This window comes from Ranitomeya imitator, chromosome 10, assembly GCF_032444005.1.
Source record: "Ranitomeya imitator isolate aRanImi1 chromosome 10, aRanImi1.pri, whole genome shotgun sequence".
Lineage (NCBI taxonomy): Eukaryota > Metazoa > Chordata > Amphibia > Anura > Dendrobatidae > Ranitomeya > Ranitomeya imitator.
This window is the reverse complement of record NC_091291.1, coordinates 137443191-137462751: the sequence shown is the minus strand read 5'-3', so window position 1 is coordinate 137462751 and position 19561 is coordinate 137443191. Positions and strand designations below refer to the sequence as shown.

General features: G+C 47.3%; 1 protein-coding gene across 1 annotated transcript in view; it reads right to left on the bottom strand.

Moving 5' to 3' along the window:
• Nucleotides 1–19076, bottom strand: part of DISP3 (dispatched RND transporter family member 3) — a 91251-nt gene extending 72175 nt beyond the window's left edge. The window contains exon 1 of the mRNA XM_069742827.1: nt 18946–19076. The gene's annotated coding sequence lies outside the window, so the exon portion shown is untranslated. The remainder of the gene's footprint in view (nt 1–18945) is intronic.
• Nucleotides 19077–19561: the final 485 nt, after the last annotated feature.

Genomic DNA, 19561 nt, shown 5'->3' with positions numbered 1-19561 from the left:
ACAGGGTCCTATGTATTGGGTGCGGAGATTCCGGATGTGTGCAATGAACACATCTGGAATCACCGCGGGTACAGAAGGGTGCGGCGCTTTGGGCGGAGCAGATTTTCCGCTCCGTCCAAAGCGCCGTCAATCCGGGCAGTGGACACATACCCTTAGAGAATCCACCTCACTGGGTGAGCCCATAATAAAAATCAATCTGGAAAGGTTGAGGAATTGAAGCAAAGATTATTGAAAAGTTGCAATAATCAAGGACAATCATTTCCATTGTGATGGCCAATATCTACTAAGCCCACTCTATTGACAGCGCTCGAGTTAACAAAGCCGAAACCTGCCTTGATCAGCAGCGATCTGAGAAGCTCCAGTCACAGGTGTTTAATTGCTCAACATCAACATTTAAGCGTCACAATGAAGGGTAGGGATCCACTGGCAAAAAAAAAAAAAAAAAAAAGCTACAGCTCTTGGAAGAAGGGGGAAGAAAAAAAAAAAAAAAAAATGAACGTGCAATCATTAAAATTATCTCCAAAAGCTTTAAAGATGGCGTCTGCGACAATGTAACTCTATATAAATAAAGCCCTGGAACCCGTCATTGGAGAACGATGGCGATCCCTCCACCTGCCCCTCATGTCAAATTTTGAAAATCTACAATTCGACAGACGCACAAAGCCGCCGCTTGTCACTCCAGAACGCGGCTTTGTGTTCCCAGCAAATAACTTTTTTTTTTCAGTGCCGCTCGCTGATAAATCAGAACCGCACTAATTCAATTTCCCAGGCGATAATGGACGGCCCATCGCTTTTATTAGGATTTTTTTTTTTCATTCTCAGACACTAAAAGCCTCCTTGTTCTTCGTGTACCCGCTTTTACTTACACGTCACGTTCAGATTTCTAAATCTTTCGCAGCAGTAATGTGAGCCGGGCGAAGGCACGTGTCTCATTGTAGCAGAACCCACCGAGCTGGAGAAAGGTGAAAAATAGCGAACGGCGTCCCGAAAACGTGACTGCTGCTGATTAAGAGATCTTATCGCTGTGATTGCTGATAAGAATAAGCAGAGCGTCGCTCCCCCCCCCCCGGGTCCAACAACGCTCTATTTATAGGCTCCAATACATACGGCTCCTCTGCGGGGAACAGTGCAGAACAGCGGGAGGTGAGCGGTGTCATCTACAATGTATGTAGGGTACGGAGTGTGCTGCTATAACCTGGGCATCTCCAGTATATAATTATACATTTACAGCTGGTATAACCTGGGCGTCTCCCGTATTTAACTACATATGTACAGCTGGTATAACCTGGGCATCTGTATATAATTATACACTGGGAAAGGAAAAGATGGCAGCCCATCAGATGGATGAACTAGAGTTGCACAAGGACATCTACCAGGGCACAATGTAGCAGCCCCAGGGTAACATAGCGAGTTGCCCTGTTATGTCCATCAAAGGTGGCATACCTCACAACACAAGGCATCGCCAAACACATCCTCCCACAGACCAACTCAAAGACTAATAGGGTCACCTATGAGAAGCTACGTTGGCCCAGGCCTACAGCATGGGAGAGGGTTTGGTGGCCAAGCTTTTTATGGGCCGTCATAATGGTGCTGGTGTTTGGTTTCATCTTCCCATTGCTCTTGGGTCAATTCCTCTTCAATGTATTTTTTCTGGAGAGGCGAGTCTTTCGCAGGTTCTTATTCCCCTGCTGAAACGGGGGTAGGAAGACCGTTCAATGATGGACATCCTCTATTCGAGGGCCAGATGTTGAGTTGGTAAAGATCCAATGGTTCTTGTAGGGGCTCCCAATGTTCCAGAGATGTTTGATATGAGAAGATGCGATAGGCACCATTCCTATAGAAACTGGACCTGCAGGAGACCATCCAGACTGCTCTCAGAGGAGACAGATGGGGGCTGGGAGCCTCTCTAACCATTTGGGAGAAGGTGCCTGTAGAGGAGACTCTATCACGTTGAGACTTCGGCTCTTAGGGAATCACATCGAGATGTAAGCCCATGAAAAAAAGTCTAAGGAGGATTTCGACCTAAATAAGAAAGTCTCAGAGCGAGCAAGAAATTTCCGCAGATAGGGAATGTACACGTGTCTGATTTTCCAATCAATCGGGTGTAAAGAGGCCGAGTCTAGCGCCTCACATGGGGTCGGACAGTGCTGTCAATTATCGTCCGTTCCGCTATTGCCAATTATGTCAGCCTTTAGTGTTCCGTAAAGGAGTTAAATGGGAAATCAGCAGTCGGTCTGCCCTACTTTCCACTCATTATGTCAATAAGACCTCAGTTGTATGATGAGAACGTTCCGGCCTGGTTTACTACAGAGAGATTTCGGCTGCCTGAAAGCGAAGCTGCAAAAAGGAAAAAAAGAAGAAAAAAAATGGAGCGGAAAAGCGTCTGCACACAGGATTCATGACTAATTGAAAACTTCCAGTCGTGTGGTTCCTCCGTTGCTCATGTTGTTAGATGTGTCGATATCTTAACTACAGATGCGCACAGCATAGCGCCCGAGTCGGGGAAGGGGCTGCGCCACCGCTCAGCTGAGCCCATTAAATACCAGCTATGATTATCTAAGATGCGATAAGCGCCTGCGAGAGGATAATGCCGCAGTGTGCCGCATCGGGCTTTGTTCCCTGCGGGAAGTCGAGAGGAACGGCCACTAGTAATGCCAAACAATGCAAGAGCGCGAGAATAAGAGCACTCACTGCCGCTCTTGTATCATTGGGGTCACAAAAACTCGTGGAATTTTGAGATTTGCTAACGATTTTTGGAAATGTATGGGGCTCTCCATTTTTTTTTTTTTTTTTTTTTTTTTTTAGAAGGGTCCCTTCAACAAAACTAGATCACAGCGTGTTCCCAAGCAATCCGCTGTAATCTATTGGCAAGTATTTAGTCTGCAGTGCCCCCGGAGGCAAGATGAAGCATTACACATTCAGATCAATGCGTGGTCTTATATGATCACGGAATGTGATGACGGTCGGTGTGAATATACTGCTCCACTGGCTGAGCTTACCCTGGAGGGGCGAGACTAAGTGACTACCTGGTCTTCACTAGAGCCCCCAAGGTGAGGATAGGCTTGGGGCATGAGAGTAACCTCCAGGTACCATTCCAAGGCAGTGCCCGGACCTGCAGCAGTTGACCTACAGGTCAAGGCAGAAATGCAAGGCACAGGGGACGAAGACAGAGGCATGGTCGGACAGTCTGAGGTCGGGGCAGGCAGCACAGGTTCAAAATACAAAGACTGGTCAAGAGCGGAGACATCAGGCAAAAAAACGAGTAAAAAAGCTGGGTGAGTAACAGGAGAGTCAAAACAAGAATTCACCCAGACAGGAAACTGGAGACTACCTGCAAAGGAACCTATGTTCAGGCAAGGTGTGGAGGGAGAAGCTGCTTAACCTCTTTCTGCCAGCTGACGGAATAGTACGTCAGCTGGCAGCATCCCCCGCTTTGTGGTTGGCTCCGGAGGTGAGCCCACCTTAAAGCCACGACATGTCAGCTGTTTTCAACAGCTGACATGTGCCCGCAATGGGCGGGAGCGGAATCGCGATCTGCCTGCACCCATTAGTTAAATGCCGCTGTCAAGCTCTGACAGCGGCATTTATCAAGCGCTCCCGGCCGCAGGTACTCACACCGCTGGCCTCCGTCATGTGATCGGGGGTCATCGGTGCGTTGCCATCACAACCAGAGGTCTCCTCGAGACCTCTATGGTTGTTGATGGCAGATTGCCATGAGCGCCACCCTGTGATCGGCGCTCATAGCAATGCTGTAATTCTGCTGCATAGAGGTGATCTGTGCATCACCTCTATGTAGCAGAGGCGATTGAGTAGTGCATGCTTCTAGCCTCCCATGGAGGCTATCTAAGCATGCCACAAAAAAAAAAAAAAGGTTCAAATCACCCACCTTTTGCCCTAATCAAAATAATAAAAAACAAGGATTAACCTGATCGCTAAACGGCGTAGCGAGAAAAAAAAAAAAACAAAACCCCAAAATTATGTTGCATTAAAATGCAATAACGGGCAATCAAAAGAACGTATCTGCACAAACGTGGTATAATTAAATATGTCAGCTCGGCATGCAAAAAAATAAGCCCTCACCCAACCCCGAGAACACGAAAAATGGAGACGCTACGGGTATCGGAAAATTGAGCAATTTTTATTTTTTATTATTTTTTAAGCAAACTTTGGAATTTTTTTTTTTACCACTTAGATAAAAGAGAACCTAGACATGTTTGGTGTCTAAGAACTCGTAATTTAGTGAACCTAGCAAAAAAGCCAAACAAAAAAACAAGTGTGGGATTGCCCTTTTGTTTGCAATATCATCGCACCTAGAATTTTTTTCAAGTTTTCTGTTAAACTACATGGTAAAACCAATGGTATCGTTCAAAAGTACAACTCGTCCCGCAAAAAATAAGCCCTCACATAGCCATATTGACGGAAAAAAAAAAAAAAAAAAAGTTATGGCTCTGGAAACAAGGGGAGCGGAAAACGAAAACAGCTCTGGGGGTGAAGGGGTTAATATAAGCCCTGCTGGCAAGGCAAAATTCTGCATGACACAGCAGGTTAAATTCCTGCAGAGTCTGGCCGTGCCTCCCTATAGCCAACAGAAGAATGCAGCAATTCTGGGAGTGCGGCAAGAGGCGGCTCAGGGAGACGGCCTGACACTGGGAGGAGCAGAGTAGAGAACGCAGTGAGTAGGACGGCACCCACTAACTGTGCGAGTCAGAAGCAGGGCACAAAGAAAATAACAGGGTGCATAAAAAAGCAATGACGCAATGAAATTAAAACAAAAAAAAAAAAAGTAGTCTGCTGGTAACAATCCCTACCCTACAAATCAAGAATTCATCAAATCCTTCCCATTTCAGGTAGTAAAGGCTGAAAGGTTGGATTTAGTTTAGACTGAGGATTAATTATAAAGACTTTCCATTGTAAGAAGAGCTGGAAAGAAGCTTTCTGCTGCACCAATCTGCCTCCCAGCCAGATGAATTAATCTGTGGACGACGAGGGGGAGACATGGCAGAGTTTTATCTGTCGGGAGTCCCGCAAAGTTCAGTCCTAGGGCCTCTGCTCTTCTCCATCAATACCTCTGGCCTCGGACAGCTCATAGAGTCCCATGGCTTTCAGTATCATATCTATGCTGACGACATGCAGATCTACCTCTCTGGCGCAGATATCACCACCCTACTAACCAGAATCCCTCAATGTCTGTCTGCTATTTCATCCTTCTTCTCCGTTAGATTTCTAAAACTTAACATGGACAAAACAGAATTCATCATCTTTCCCCCAGACCTATCCATTACAGTATACGGCTGCCCACTCTCCCCAGTCCCACAAGCTCGCTGCCTCGGGGTAATCCTTGACACTGATCTCTCCTTTAAACCACATATCCAAACACTTTCCACTTCTTGACGACTTCAACTCAAAAATATTTCCCAGATCCAAACATTCCTAAACCAAGAATCTGCAAAAACCCTAGTCCATGGCCTCATCATCGCCCGCCTTGAGTACTGCAACCTCCTGCTCTGTGGCCTCCCCTCGAACACTCTCGCACCCCTCCAATCTATCCTAAACTCTGCTGCCCGACTAATCCACCTGTCCCCCCACTATTCCTCGGCCTCTCCCCTCTGCCAATCCCTGCACTGGCTCCCCATCACCCAGAGACTCCAGTACAAAACCCTAACCATGACATACAAAACCATCCACAACCTGTGTCCTCCATACATCTGTGACCTCGTCTCCCGGTACTTTCCTGCATGCAACCTCCGATCCTCACAAGATCTCCTTCTCTACTCCCCTCTTATCTCCTCTTCCCACAATCGCATACAAGATTTTTCCCACGCATCTCCCCTACTCTGGAACCCTCTACCACAACACAGACTCTCGCCTACCATCGAAACCTTCAAAAAGAATCTGAAGACCCACCTCTTCCGACAAGCCTACAACCTGCAGTGACCACCGATCGACCAAACCGCTGCATGACCAGCTCTACCCTCACCTACTGTATTCTCACCCATCCCTTGTAGATTGTGAGCCCTCGCGGGCAGGGTCCTCTCTCCTCCTGTACCAGTCGTGACTTGTATTGATTAAGATTATTGTACTTGTTTTTATTATGTATACCCCTCCTCACATGTAAAGCACCATGGAATAAATGGTGCTATAATAATAATAATAATATGGGAGAAGAGGACGTGCGTTAAAAGACTTTGTCAGCAGATTTTTTGTTTTAAAGGATAATTTTTAGTTTTATTGCAGCTGCTCTAAAACAGACTGAATTAAAAAAAAATTTGAGTCAATACATTACTGGCAATGCAAATATTATGAAGATTATAGAAAATGTCTTTGGAGATCACAGCTATTGATTGACAGCAGCTCCATCCACCAGATTCCATATTTTTCTATTACTTTATGTGTTTCTACGGAGTAGATCCATTCACAAGCTAAGCTTCTACATTGATGCGCAGCTCTGCAGAATAATACAGGATGTAACTCAGGATCAGTAATGTAATGTATGTACACAGTGACTGCACCAGCAGAATAGTGAGTGCAGCTCTGGAGTATAATACAGGAGGTAACTCAGGATCAGTAATGTAATGTATGTACACAGTGACTGCACCAGCAGAATAGTGAGTGCAGCTCTGGAGTATAATACAGGAGGTAACTCAGGATCAGTAATGTAATGTATGTACACAGTGACTGCACCAGCAGAATAGTGAGTGCAGCTCTGGAGTATAATACAGGATGTAACTCAGGATCAGTAATGTAATGTATGTACACAGTGACTGCACCAGCAGAATAGTGAGTGCAGCTCTGGGGTATAATACAGGATGTAACTCAGGATCAGTAATGTAATGTATGTACACAGTGACTGCACCAGCAGAATAGTGAGTGCATCTCTGGGGTATAATACAGGTTGTAACTCAGGATCAGTAATGTAATGTATGTACACAGTGACTGCACCAGCAGAATAGTGAGTGCAGCTCTGGGGTATAATACAGGATGTAACTCAGGATCAGTAATGTAATGTATGTACACAGTGACTGCACCAGCAGAATAGTGAGTGCAGCTCTGGAGTATAATACAGGAGGTAACTCAGGATCAGTAATGTAATGTATGTACACAGTGACTGCACCAGCAGAATAGTGAGTGCAGCTCTGGAGTATAATACAGGATGTAACTCAGGATCAGTAATGTATGTACACAGTGACTGCACCAGCAGAATAGTGAGTGCAGCTCTGGAGTATAATACAGGATGTAACTCAGGATCAGTAATGTAATGTATGTACACAGTGACTGCACCAGCAGAATAGTGAGTGCAGGTCTGGAGTATAATACAGGATGTAACTCAGGATCAGTAATGTATGTACACAGTGACTGCACCAGCAGAATAGTGAGTGCAGCTCTGCAGAATAATACAGGATGTAACTCAGGATCAGTATTGTAACGTATGTACACAGTGACTGCACCAGCAGAATAGTGAGTGCAGCTCTGGAGTATAAAACAGGATGTAACTCAGGATCAGTAATGTAATGTATGTACACAGTGACTGCACCAGCAGAATAGTGAGTGCAGCTCTGGAGTATAATACAGGATGTAACTCAGGATCAGTAATGTATGTACACAGTGACTGCACCAGCAGAATAGTGAGTGCAGCTCTGGAGTATGACACAGGATGTAACTAAAAGGAACAATATGATACAAGATAAGTAATGTATGTCTCAGTTCCCGGATATCTGGACACATCCGTACAATATGTAAAAATAAGGAACAGATTCCATTATTTGTGCCATTCTACGAGCCGCGGACGACACGGGGAAATATAACTAAGTGAATATTGACCAGAAATGCGTCAGTCCATTATGAGTTCGATGAACACAGCGCACATTGTTCTGCGCAGTCGATATGTGGCCGCACAAAGGGATCTGGCAGTGAAGTCGAGCACATTAGCAGCAGCAACAGGAAATTATCAATAATTTCATCCTCGATGTGAGACCGTCGGTGATCTCACAGAAACGTACAGAACTGACGGAGATGATGAAGGAGGCGACATCAGACCTTCACACTGTAAAGCATCTGCAGAAATAGTCTCCACTCAGCGGCTCTGTAACCGCTGCAAAACTACAACTCCCAGTATGCCCTGTGTTATGACCTGGTGGTCAGGACAATAATGGACCTGGTGGTTAAGAGCACACGGAATGACCTGATAGTTACTGATAATAAAGGATGAGCTCTGGGACGTGGGAACTCTGCTGACCGCAATCCCTAATCCTATCAAACACACTAGAAACAGCCGTGGATTGCGCCTAACGCTCCCTATGCAGCTCGGCACAGCCTAAGGAACTAGCTAGCCCTGAAGATAGAAAAATAAAGCCTACCTTGCCTCAGAGAAATTCCCCAAAGGAAAAGGCAGCCCCCCACATATAATGACTGAGTAAAGATGAAAATACAAACACAGAGATGAAATAGATTTAGCAAAGTGAGGCCCGACTTACTGAACAGACCGAGGATAGGAAAGGTTACTTTGCGGTCAGCACAAAAACCTACAAAAAGACCACGCAGAGGGCGCAAAAAAGACCCTCCGCACCGACTCACGGTGCGGAGGCGCTCCCTCTGCGTCCCAGAGCTTCCAGCAAGCAAGACAACAATAAAAATAGCAAGCTGGACAGAAAAATAGCAAACCAAAGAAATACAAGCTGGAACTTAGCTTCTGCTGGGAAGACAGGTTACAAGAACGATCCAGGAGTGAACTAGACCAATACTGGAACATTGACAGGTGGCATGGAGCAAAGATCTAAGTGGAGTTAAATAGAGGAGCCAGCTAACGAATTAACCTCGTCACCTGTGGAAGGAAACTCAGAAACACCCACCAGAGGAAGTCCATGGACAGAATCAGCCGAAATACCATTCATGACCACAGGAGGGAGCCCGACAACAGAATTCACAACAGCCCTGACCTCACCGCGCTGAGAGTTGTAGTCATTTATCAGCTAAATAGCCACTTGTTGCAACAAGCCACTGACCGGATACTGATCTGTTACAAAACTACAACTTCCAGCATCATGAGGGTTGTAGTTGTGCCACAGCAGATGGTTCCTACTCATTTACCATTGCTGTAAATCTACCACTCCCAGCATGCCCAGACATCGAGAAGATAGAGGCTGTAGTTCTGGAAATACTGACCAGGCAACGCACAGGGAGGAGTGATCAGATCACAGCCAGCAGAGGTATTACCTGATGGCTGGATCTTCAAGGTTTCCCACTTTTACCATTAGGATCAGCCGATCCGGCAGTGGTCGGTGTCACTAATCATTTACGTAAAGCCTATATTTTAGATGCTGCCCATTAATATGCGGCACAAAAGAATATTGAAGCGTCTGTGAGAGGCTGGCACAAATTATAAGATTATGTATCACTTTATATGCGTGCTACATCTATAATTCACTTTATATTCATTACTTCTAGCAATAATTACACATTGTCACTCATACCGTCCTTGAACTTTGAAGCAAGGTAATAACGCGGGATATTAAGTTTTAGAGAACAGACGTCTACTGTAACGCAATAAAGGGAACAAGTCCTTAAAGGGGTCGTCCACTCAGGACAAAAAGGTCCACCAACTATAGACTGATCGTAGGAGATCCTGAGATCATCTGTGGTTCTGGGGGAAAAAAAAAAAGTTTTTCAACAGCGCCGCCACAGGAGAAATAAAGAAATGCACAATGCCTATTAAAGCAACGGTGAGTCTGTATAAAGCCTGGACATGCTGGGTCCTCCAGGGAGAAATCTGCTCTTTGGCTAACATATGATTGTCCTAGATTTGGATTCCCGCTATTGGGCGGTTACTGCCCCGTGGTCCACGTAGGTCTTTGCATAATGGCCAATTGTTGGCCTTAGTGGTCCAGTGTTTAGCTGTAGGATGTCAAGGTCATCGTTTTTCCCATGTCCCCAAACACCAATGGGAACCATCTAGTGCAGGCCACAATCCTACTCAATACTGGATCCATCAACAGCATTATATTCATGGTTTCCAAGTGGCAACACGCTAGTTTTACTACTCAGAGTAAGAGAATCTGTCTATTCCAGACCATACTTGCCAAAGTTGGGATCCGGAAGACTCGCTCGTTTGCGAGCTTTGACTATCTATGCCTGTTCTCCGCCCATCTTCACCCCTAAATTGTCTGGATGTGACTTCCTGAGATGCTGGCCCAGAAGAAACCTTGTGGTAACACAGCTTTGTTGAAGGCGTCAGCAGGACTGGGAGATCTGACCATTCTTCAAGAGTCCTGGGGAGATCTCCACTTTCTCCAGGATCCACCAACAAGTTTCGGAGAAGTTGGCGAGTACGACTTTGAAACTTCCTTTTAGTTAGAAAGGATCCTATGAGAACTGCTGCTGTGTCATCTGCAGAGGAACCGGGAAGCAAGAATTTTAATTCCCTTGCAATGCTCCTGCCGGGTCCTCTGAAGATGGACGCTCCATCAGGCTGCCAGGACATGCGAGGAATCAGCGCTTCCCTCCTACATGTGCAGATAATTTTTGGACTATTGAAAAAGCGAAAGGCAGAATAATAAAAATCCCCCCAGCGCCTTCGTCCACATGATGAAGAGATGTTCCTGGTCGGTCACAGACTCCTCTGATTGCATTCACTGCATAACATCTCGCTGTGGACGCTGGAAAAAACTGGAGGGAAGCAGAAAGCCCGAGACATGGTCGGCATGCAATGGACATTATTGTTTTACCTGGATAACTTCAGGAGGAATTATATAATCCCATGTAGTGCTACAACCTCCCCTCAGGCACACAGGAGAGCGGCACATGGAGTCCCTATGGCTCACCACCATGGATTCTTCCATATTACAGAAGACCGTTGTTGGCAGTAGTGTGATGGCGCGCTCTGTAGCTGAGGTCCTAGAACACCCAATTCTAGCAAACTAGAACTGAAGACACCATCGGGAAAGCAGAATCGCACACTTGACCAACAGATTGACGCAGGATGACACACACGGTGTTTAGAACCGTGGACACTTGACCATGGAACGTGCGTGTTGGAATTATGGAGATTTGATGAGCCAGAAGAATCAAACATTGACTCTTTAGGTCCCAGCAGGATGGCACATTCTGGGACCTAAGATGATGGAACCATAATGGTTGGACCATGAAAGAATGGCACACACGTGTGGCAACTATGGACATTGAGGAATCGAACACTAACCCTTTAAGATGCCAGTAGGATGGCACCCTGTATAGTAAGGGTTCGGAGATCATGGCACATGGTATGTTAGGACTATACACATTTGTGAAGTCAAAAGAATCGAACATTGACCCTTTTCGGTGGTAGTAGACTATAGTTGGTCCTCTAGGTCCATGGTATGCTAGTAATTAGGTGTCAAAACTAGATACGTGAAGCCAGAAGAATGGAGCAAAACTGTTCAGGGGTCAGAAAGATGGAAACCTCTGGGACACAGGACAGTGGTACCCAGGTGTTTGGTGCTAGAACTACGGCCACTTGTGGAAATAGAAGAATTTAACATCAAACCTTTTGGGTACCAGTAGGATGGCAATATATTATCCAAGTTCTAGAACAATGGTACTTCTATGTTAGGACTATAGATATTTGAGAAGCCAGAAGAATTATTTGGCACTGATCCTTTAATTTCCAAGTAGGACGGAACATTCTAAATTCATGATTCTAGAACCTTGGAAGACTGACATGTGGGTGCTAGAACTACGCCTGACGAGTCAGAAGAATCTTCCATTATACGTTTTAGATGCCAGTAAGATGGACACTATATAGTCAGAGTTCCAGTAACATTGCGCACTGGTGCATGGGTGTTAGGACTAACTACATTAGCTGAGTAAAAACAATCAAGTATTGACGTTGTTAGATGGCACGAGCATTGTACACTAAGATTTGGGGTACTGAAATAAAGGTTTCAGGCTTTGGACACTTATGAACCAGAAGAGCTAAGACTTGACCTTTCAGGTGCCAGATAGATGGTGCACGGTCACCTAGGGCCATGGTGCAAGGACTATGGAAACTTGAGAAGAACGAGTCAGTGCTTGAGTCTTAGGTGCCAGTAAGAGAATAAAAGCAAAGGTTGACATCCTAGAAACATGGCGCCCTGATGCTTGGGTTGTGGGAACTATGGATACTTGAGGAGCATGAAGAACTGAGCACTGGCACTTCTAGGTGCCAGTAGGATGGCTCACTGTGTATTTACGGTCTTATGATGGCAGGGGTAGGAACCAAAGAGACTTGATGTTGATTCTTGCAGTCCCAGAACTACGTCACAGCCGCTTGGGGTGTTACAACAATGGCACCCCACGGCCCATCAATACCAACTGTAAACTATTCTGGAGATGACAATGCCCCCCCCCCCCCAAAAAAAAAAAAAATCAGTTTTTGTTGAGATTAAAAAAAAAATTACTCTATTTCCCTAAAATGTGGACTGATCTGCGATACCAGACCCCATCAATGAACAAAGGTGGCAGTGTTTCCTGCCTAAAATAAGAAAAATGTAGAAGAATTCTATGTATTCCACACACACGAGTCCCGATATAATCGTGGCATCTGTCGCTCGGGCTTAATTGATTCCCCGAGCCGAACGCTCAATGTAAATATCGGGTTTGATGCCGGCACAGGTTCATTTACATGAGAAAAGACTCTGCGAGCGAAACCACACACAATACGACCTTGACAGCAGATATTACCGCCTCCGTCCGGACGACCTTAGACAATCAGTCATCATGGTCGCTCCTCATATTGTCCTCGTATATAAGGAAATAACAGAAAAACATTCCCAGCGACTCGTTCTATTATCCGCAGCTTGTATAAGATCCGTCAATGAATGACATGGCTACAAAGTTCTGCCACTTCTAGAACTAAACTTATATCCATTGTATGGACTGCGGAGAATGCATTAACCAATAACTACACAAAGGAGAAGTCAGCCAACAGCCACTTACTACCTAGGTCTTTTTCTATGTTCCGTAACTTGGAAACCATCAGCAAGAAGCTACTGACGGATATGTTATTCTCAGGAGCTGAAGCTTGGAATTAATCGTCAGGCAATTGCTAAATTTGATGTGGGGTCTGAATAATAAACACAACTTATCAGCTCCTCTGGGAGACTCCAACAAAAAGGGACGACCTTCTGGACTCTTGGAAGAGTTGCAAAAAAATTTCAGATGCCACCTTAGATTTCCAAAATACTCTCAGAAGAAAGCGCTTCCAGAAGCTTCCTGAGCCTGGAGGTGGGAGGATCCATCATCCGGCTGCACCTCTGCGTCTGGACGCACATTAATGTGGTGGGAAACAAATCGTAGACGATGGTGGTGGGTTCCACAAGGTTGTGTGCCGAGCTCCAAAGTCTTAGAAAACAGTAATAATAAACTACATGTAGTCCATGTCAAGGGTGCGACCATATTGGTGCAAGGGTTAGAACCTCCGGAGGGTCAAAAACTTTTTTTTTTCCACTAGGGGAGGACCAATACTATTACATTTGAGAGCCCTGTTGGAGATTTTGCATTTCGACCCATGAACTTCAGGTTACGCCTATGGTCTCACTTTGCACAAATATCTAAGAGCCACCAGCGCCATCTCTGCAGTTGTCACCATTGCTCCCAAATTACTGATTTCCCCCCGTGACTATGTAGTTTCGCCCCAATGCAAAAACTGTCCTAGGTCCCTCATCTAGAAATTACTGATGGCCTCTTAGGGGTAGTGAGACTTTTTGCCCCCCTCCAGCAGCAGGTCTGGGGGTCACTGCCACTTGTGCACCCTTTAGCTGTATTCCTGGACATCAGCACAGTGGTAAATGAAGGGGTTAAACCCGATTTCTCTTCCTGCAGCCATTACTTATGGACGGAGCGGCACAGACTGGGATCCTCGCCCTTCATGGAGGATGCAGCCGACACAATGGAGCTGGTACTGAAGGACAGAGGCTTCCATTGCAGCCACCAGGGAGCTGGAGGATGAGACTGGGCAGTATGGCAGGGGATCCAGCATCGGTGGTAATTGCAAAGGCTAAAATGTGATTATGAGGGTAATGAGAGGAAGTCAGTAACTAGCCCGGCGGAGCATTAATATGCATGTCACTGGGTACAGAAGACACAAGCTCCACACAGTCTCCACGCTGCCGTAAGGAGGTCAAACACTGGATTACACGGGGGGTGTGGGCACGGCACCCACTCAGGAGGGGAAGTCACAGGGGGCACCGAGAATGGGAGACATGGACATAAGAGGCATAGACTGCGCGTGACGAGATGTCAGGACAGTGTGATAAACCCATGTTACACCGCAGCCCATCCACTGCCAGAGCGGGGACCCCCACAGTGAGCTGAGAGCGAGGACACCGGGAGGAGGCGAGTGCGAGGACACCGGGAGGAGGCGAGTGCGAGGACACCGGGAGGAGGCGAGTGCGAGGACACCGGGAGGAGGCGAGTGCGAGGACACCGGGAGGAGGCGAGTGCGAGGACACCGGGAGGAGGCGAGTGCGAGGACACCGGGAGGAGGCGAGTGCGAGGACACCGGGAGGAGGCGAGTGCGAGGACACCGGGAGGAGGCGAGTGCGAGGACACCGGGAGGAGGCGAGTGCGAGGACACCGGGAGGAGGCGAGCCGGGCAGGATACCCAGAAGAGCAATGAGAGAGTGTATACACCGAGACAGAGTACGGTATACACCGAGACTACTGTATATACACCGAGACAGAGAGGACGGTATACACAGAGACTATATACACCGAGACAGAGAGGACGGTATACACAGAGACTATATACACCGAGACAGAGAGGACGGTATACACAGAGACTATATACACCGAGACAGAGAGGACGGTATACACAGAGACTATATACACCGAGACAGAGGCGGTATACACAGAGACTATATACACCGAGACAGAGAGTACCGTATACACAGAGACTATATACACCGAGACAGAGAGTACCGTATACATAGAGACTATATACACCGAGACAGAGGCGGTATACACAGAGACTATATACACCGAGACAGAGTACCGTATACACAGAGACTATATACACCGAGACAGAGAGTACCGTATACAGAGACTATATACACCGAGACAGAGTACCGTATACACAGAGACTATATACACCGAGACAGAGAGGACGGTATACACAGAGACTATATACACCGAGACAGAGTACCGTATACACAGAGACTATATACACCGAGACAGAAAGTACCGTATACACAGAGACTATATACACCGAGACAGAGTAAAGTATACACACACACACACACACACCGAGACAGAAAATATATACACCGAGACAGAAAGTATGGTATACACAGAGACAGTGTAAAGTATACACACACCGAGACAGAAAGGATATACACCGAGACAGAGAGTACGGTATATACACAGCGAGACAAAGTATATACACCGAGAGAGTACGGTATACACACACTGAGACAGAAAGTATATACACCGAGACAGAGAGTACGGTATATACACAGTGAGACAAAGTATATACACTGAGACAGAGAGTACGGTATACACACGCCGAGACAGAAAGTATATACACCAAGACAGAGATTATATACACCGAGACAGAGAGTATACACACCAAAACAGAGAGTACGGTATACACCGAGACAGAGAATACGGTATACACACACCGAGACAGAGAGTACGTTATACACACACACCGAGACAGAGAGTGTATATATATCCAAACATTTCATCCTGATACAAAATATCCAGCGACATTGTATCCCAGGACACTATATGGAGACGTTATGTACTGAGACGTTACATAGCGGCATTATATCTATATACATTGTATAAAGACAGTATATTTGGGGACACTATTCCGGGACACAGGAGATTCGGTTTATTAATCCTGGGTCAGATTTGCCCCCAAAATTTGGTATATATTGGGGAACCGGGAGGAAAAATATAATGGGCTTTAAAATATCTCGGTTCAGTCTTTGCCTTTCTATAATATACTGGAGCCCCCATTATACCGTCCATATGGCTCTGCCCCTCTATAAAGCCGCAGAGCCCCCATTATACCGTTCATGTGGCTCTGCCCCTCTATAAAGCCGCAGAGCCCCCATTATACCGTTCATGTGGCTCTGCCCCTCTATAAAGCAGCAGAGCCCCCATTATACCGTCCATGTGGCTCTGCCCCTCTATAAAGCAGCAGAGCCCCCATTATACCGTTCATGTGGCTCTGCCCCTCTATAAAGCAGCAGAGCCCCCATTATACCGTTCATGTGGCTCTGCCCCTCTATAAAGCAGCAGAGCCCCCATTATACCGTTCATGTGGCTCTGCCCCTCTATAAAGCAGCAGAGCCCCCATTATACCGTCCATATGGCTCTGCCCCTCTATAAAGCCGCAGAGCCCCCATTATACCGTTCATGTGGCTCTGCCCCTCTATAAAGCAGCAGAGCCCCCATTATACCGTTCATGTGGCTCTGCCCCTCTATAAAGCAGCAGAGCCCCCATTATACCGTCCATGTGGTTCTGTAGACAAAGGAGGCTGCACTTCTCTCAGCACAAACTTCCGGTGTCTCCGCAGCTCCGGCTCTCGGTGCCCATAGTATTATTACTAGTGGTGTTACATAGTATCATACAGTATTATGCGGTATTATAGTATCAGTATTGTATACTATCATTATCCCGCAGGGACATGGAGTATTGTGGGATTATTGTGACCCCGTCTGACCTATACACACACACGGCAGAACCCTACAGCCCTCATGCGCAGAGCACCAGTATCCTGAGACCTGCTGCCCTTGTTATACATGTACAGTACTATATACCGTATATATACGCACTTGTACGCGTATTTCCTCTCTATACGTCACATGTATACTCTGTCCAGATCTATAAGCCCCTTTATATATAAACCCCCGTATCCATCCAAACGTACAGATTGAACTCTTACTATACATTCCTACACGTAAGGGAATAACCCCTGCACGGCGCACGCCTGCATGTGCTCATGTACACACCTATATGGATATAAGCCCCAGACCCTCACTATTAGCCCCCAGACCCTCATTTACACTAATACGATCCCGCTTACATACAGTTATACATCGATAACCTCCTGTAACACCGGCTCTTCTATAGCCCCCAGACAATGACACATTTACAGTAATTGCCCCTATACATTGTGTATCTTCAGTTACCTCCAATACGCTCATACACAAGACAATAGCCCCCTTTACCCTCCTACCTGCACACACAGAGGACCCCACAATGTGTACCCTCACCTACACATATAGCCCCCTATAACCTCACACACTCACTTGTATACATAGGTAGACACCAATGTATGCAAGTGAGTGTATGAGGTTATAGGGGCTATAAGTGTAGGTGAGTGTATACATTGTACACTGCTATCCATAATATATATCTCCCCTCTATGCCCTGATGCACAGCACACACATATAGTAACCCCCTATGAATCCATAGCGCCCCTACACCTCCATACATACAGATACATATAGTCCCCCTATATTCCGATAGCTGCACTTACACATAGTGATTTCCTATAGCCTCACACACACGCCGACATATACCGCATACAGGCACATATAGATCCCCCTATATCCTCACCCACCCGGTCACATATAGATGCCCCTATATCCTCACCCACCCGGTCACATATAGATCCCCCTATATCCTCACCCACCCGGTCACATATAGATCCCCCTATATCCTCACCCACCCGGTCACATATAGATCCCCCTATATCCTCACCCACCCGGTCACATATAGATCCCCCTATATCCTCACCCACCCGGTCACATATAGATCCCCCTATATCCTCACCCACCCGGTCACATATAGATCCCCCTATATCCTCACCCACCCGGTCACATATAGATCCCCCCCTATATCCTCACCCACCCGGTCACATATAGATCCCCCCCTATATCCTCACCCACCCGGTCACATATAGATCCCCCCCTATATCCTCACCCACCCGGTCACATATAGATCCCCCCCTATATCCTCACCCACCCGGTCACATATAGATCCCCCCCTATATCCTCACCCACCCGGTCACATATAGATCCCCCCCTATATCCTCACCCACCCGGTCACATATAGATCCCCCCTATATCCTCACCCACCCGGTCACATATAGATCCCCCCCTATATCCTCACCCACCCGGTCACATATAGATCCCCCCTATATCCTCACCCACCCGGTCACATATAGATCCCCCCCTATATCCTCACCCACCCGGTCACATATAGATCCCCCCCTATATCCTCACCCACCCGGTCACATATAGATCCTCCCTACATCCTCACCCACCCGGTCACATATAGATCCCCCTATAGTCACAGATACTCCATACACACATATAGGTACACCTTACACCCTTACAGCTCCCCCTGTCCTCACATATAGGTAATTGCCCCTCACACACAGTTGCCCCTTTACAGTCACATATAGTTGTCCCTCACACACAGTTGCCCCCGTACAGTCACATATAGGTAATTGCCCCCATACAGTCACATATAGTTGCCCCTCACATACAGTTGCCCCCATACAGTCACATATAGTTGCCCCTCACATACAGTTGCCCCCATACAGTCACATATAGTTGCCCCTCACATACAGTTGCCCCCGTACAGTCACATATAGTTGCCCCTCACACACAGTTGCCCCCGTACAGTCACATATAGTTGCCCCTCATACACAGTTGCCCCCGTACAGTCACATATAGTTGCCCCTCATACACAGTTGCCCCTCACAGTCACATATAGGTAATTGCCCCTCACACACAGTTTCCCCAGTACAGTCACATATAGGTAATTGCCCCCGTACAGTCACATAGTTGCCCCTCACATACAGTTGCCCCGTAGTCACATACAGGTATTTGCCCCCGTACAGTCGCACACCTCCGCTGCCCCCTCTCACAGTTGTCAGAAGTTGCCGCCGCCGTTGCTGCCCCTCATCCTCCGGTTACCTGCGGGCTCCCTGCCGGACCTGGTGATGGAGTAGAGCGCCAGCTCCCCGCCTGTCGTGCTGTGCCGGTAGCTGCTGCCGGTGCGGTCGGTGCTGTCGCTGCTGCTCCCTCCGCTTCTATGGCTTTTATGTGGCGCTCTCCTTTGTTGTGATCCCGGCTCCTACCACTGCGCCGCACGACAGAGGGGGCGGCTCCTTCCTCCGGTGCCTGCACGGGGCGGCGGGAGCTTCCGCGGTGCTGGTGCCGGCAGCTGCCCCCGGAGGAGGCTGCACCCGGGGCTCACAAGCCCCTGTATATAGCTGTACAGCGCTGTACACACGGGGGGCTCACAAGCCCCTGTATATAGCTGTACACACGGGGGGCTCACAAGCCCCTGTCTATAGCTGTACACACGGGGGGCTCACAAGCCCCTGTCTATAGCTGTACACACGGGGGGCTCACAAGCCCCTGTCTATAGCTGTACACACGGGGGGCTCACAAGCCCCTGTATATAGCTGTACAGCGCTGTACACACGGGGGGCTCACAAGCCCCTGTCTATAGCTGTACACCGCTGTGCACACGGGGGGCTCACAAGCCCCTGTATATAGCTGTACACACGGGGGGCTCACAAGCCCC